The sequence below is a fragment of the Cyprinus carpio genome, chromosome A15 (genome assembly GCF_018340385.1).
Source record: "Cyprinus carpio isolate SPL01 chromosome A15, ASM1834038v1, whole genome shotgun sequence".
In the NCBI taxonomy this organism is placed as follows: Eukaryota; Metazoa; Chordata; class Actinopteri; order Cypriniformes; family Cyprinidae; genus Cyprinus; species Cyprinus carpio.
Genome location: NC_056586.1, coordinates 22055403 through 22059299, shown reverse-complemented (window position 1 = coordinate 22059299; position 3897 = coordinate 22055403).

Sequence of the window (3897 nt, the reverse complement as noted above, 5' to 3'; positions counted from 1 at the left end):
CTCAGTGTCGAAGTATCTCAGGTATTCAGCATCCCCCATTTTTGACCCAGCTGTGCTGGTAGATCAGAGACCTGCACACACACACACACACACACACACTGTGGTTAAAATCATGCTTTGGCTTCAGTAGATGTTAATCTCCAATAATACAATTTGTAGCATCACATTTATCACCACAATAAATAAGTCACATTATATTATTTTTTATTTCATTTATAAAGAAGCTTTACAGAAGATAATAGTTGTTTATCAAAGAATCATGTGGAAGACCAAATCAAACTCAATTTAAAAAAAAAAAATAGATATATGTGTCTATTAGTCTCGGGTTAGTGATAAAGCAAAACAAAACACTACAAATAAATGGTATGAAACACATTAATTGTATGCGGAAAGACTGAAATACTTCAAACGCGGTACATCACGCATCTAGCTTCTGATGTAAGTTTTTTATGCTTATGGCTGGGAATTCTGATTCAGTTCAGGGAATCAGTCTGCTCAAGCGAGCCATAAAAGAACCGGTTCAAAAATGAAATCATGAAATGTTCAAAAAGTCAGTGTGAGATCAAAAAACACGACGCACCCCTGAGGAGGATTCTGTACAGCCAGCCCATTTTAATTCACGGGACTGGTGGAGGCGGGTCTTCCCAGGGGGCGGAGCAATTCAACGTATTCAGTGTTTGGCAGGTTAAGATGCTGTTCTGAGAGCCAGAGGATCGAACCTAAATCTTCGCATCCATTGAACCCCGTCTGACGAGACAAGAGAGAGAGAGAGAGAGACGAGAGAGGAGAGCGCCGAGTAGAGATGAGGAGATGAGAACTTTGATTGGAGGACAGGAGAGGATGGAGAGATCGAGGGAGAGCGGAGAGATGAGAGAGAGAGAGATCACAAAGAGACGAGAAGGTTACATTACCAGGATTGCAACATGACATGAATTTCTCCTGCTGCCAAATCAACGGCCGACTAACTAAATCGAAACTGTACAATAACAACCCCAGGAACGTACACATCGTTTGTGTAATTGCTGACAGCAGGGAAATAAAAGTGACTCACTTTCTCGGACACTGAATTGTACACAGTTGGTGTCGTCTCTCCAGTAGCTCGTCGTTCGCTGCACAGGCTGCTGTAACGGGGTTTTGTTACCTTGGGAACCACCAAGTGAGCATCTATTGGAGGAGGAGCAGCGCGTTCAATTTCATACGCGTCTGTCCCTACTGAAACAGTTCTGATGCTGCGGCTTGGGAATAAAACAGCTGTGGTGAAAGGCTCTTGACGCACCGTTTGTTGGCCATTTCTTAGGAGTTTATCGTCTCTGCTGGGCTCGCAAGGGCTCGTCATATCCATCTAGAACTTTCATCCTGACTCCAACTCTACAGGGGGACATTGTGAGGACGACAGGAGACTGAGGGAAACAAAGTGAGAGATTACAGAGAAAACAGAGTACATTTCCAGTGCAAACATCAGATTGAGCTTGCAACCGCATTGTTTAGGCAACTTTGACATCGAAGAGTTTTAAAAAAAAGAATAATAATGGAATGATAATGAAAACTACAGTAATGCCGATAGTAAGGTCCTGCAGCTAACACTGCTCCCAGAGTCCCAGCTAGCTGAGAAAACAGGTCGGGGTGGTGTGGATAAGCAGGATGTTTTGCGTCCGCGATTCGTTGCGACTGTCTCATCTGGAAACTCTAAACGCTGCTAAAGGCAGAACAAACCTTGAGGACAAAAACCTAAACTGCTGAACACAGAAAGACCAAACAGCAGCAGAGGCAATCTCTCCAAAACACACACACACAACACATACTCACACACACACGCAGACATTGCACTCAAATGCATTACACAACTCAAACATTACCTATTGCATGCCACAGGAAAGAGAAGGCATCACAACAGCAGCCCACCGCCAACAACGCCAGGACATGCACCCACACAACGCCTCGCATCACGCCAATCACGCAGACACCATGCACATGCAGGACACCCACACACACATATGCCACGCACACACACCAAACCACGGCACGCACATTGCACACGCCAGACACACTCACACACACAGGATGCACGCAATCCTGCCATCGAACGCTCACCAAAACGCCGCATCATGCCAAACACGCACACACAAATTGCAAAACACCCCACGCATCACACACACGCAGACTTACACCCACACATGCTCCATGCACATGCACGCCCTATACATTCGTAGACAACAGCAATGCACTCTTGCAGAGCACCACCAACACACCGCACAGCACACACATGCAGATGTTCACACTCCAGACCACATCCGTCTTTCCCACATCATCTAGCTATTACGAGTATGCACTGCACACGACAGCACACCACTCAAACATACACAAGCAGGGACATACAGAACACGAGGACACATACAGGTGCTGGTACTATTAATGAGAAAGTCATCAAGAACCAGTAGTTATGTCACTAATTCCATTCAAAACACGTGAAACGTATATTATATCATGCACTGTAAAACAGCAGACGTGAGTACGTATTGTCAATATGTTAGGGCTTTTAATTTTGATGAGTATAACTACAAGCTAAGGAAAATCAAATCCGCCGGATCTCAGAAATAATGTAGAATGAGGCTACTTAAGACCAATACAAAGAAAGATTTTTAGGAAATCGTTGGCCGCAACTAAAAGTATGGTTAACAGTGAACAAAGTATGAGCATCGTAGCAGCACTTACGCAATACTTACGTTGTGGGGCTTCCTTTTGAACCTGAATGTGTATTGCTATGTTGCAATGCGGGCCACGTGTGCGATGGAGTCGCTGTCAGTCTGTGGCCACCTGGCCTCAGGTGCTTACTGAGAGGAGCCCATGTTGCTCTGATAGTGGCCTTGCTACGATCTTCTGCAGTTCTTGGGTCTGCGCATATCGCAATCTTCCTCTTCACAATATTCCCCATAGATTTTTTCTATGGGTGTTAAGGTAGGCTGAGTCTCGTTGCTAGGCCAATTATAGAACAGGTGATACCATGGTCCTTACACCAGGGTACTGGTAGCTTTGGCACTGTGTGCACGGTGCCAAGTCCTGTTGGAAAAATGAAATCTCGCATCTCTATAAAGCGCGGTCAGCAGCAGTGAAGCATGAAGTGCTCTAAAACTTCTTGTGATATACGGCTGCGGGTTGAACCGGGGACTTCAGGTAAAAGAACAGTGGACCAACACCAGCAGATGAACGATGGCGACCCCAAAACAGTCACTGACTGGTGTGAAACTTTTACACTGGACCTCATAGCAACGTGGGATTGTATGCCTCGTCGCCTCTGCTTCCTCCAGACTCTGGGATCCCTGATTTACAAAAGAAATGCTAAATTTACTTTCATCAGAGAACATAACTTTGGACCACTCAGCAAGCAGTCCAGTCCTGTTTTGAAGCGAGATGCTTCTGACGCTGTCTGTTGTTCAGAGGTGGCCTTGGACAACAAAGGAATGCTGACACAGCTGAAACCCCATGTCTTGCATACGTCTGTGTGTAGTGGTTCTTGAAGCACTGACATCCAGCTGCATTCCATCCTTTGTGAATCTCCCCCACATTTTTGAATGGGTTTTTGTTTCACAATCCTCTCCAAGGGTGCGGTTATCCCTATTGCGTGTACAACTGTTTTTTCTACCACATCTTTCTCCTTCCCTTCGCCTATATAGTAATGTGCGCATTGGAAGCAGAGCTCTGTGAACAGACCAGCCTCTTTTGCAATTGCTACCTTTTGTCTGGTCTTGCCCTCCTTGTGCACCGGTGTCAATGGGTCGTCTGGGACCTAACTGTAAATTCAGCAGTCTTCCCATGATTGTGTAGCCTACCGAACTTAGACGAGAGGACTGCATTTAAATGGGCCTCTGTTGCAGGTGTTTCTGAGGTTAATTAGTGATT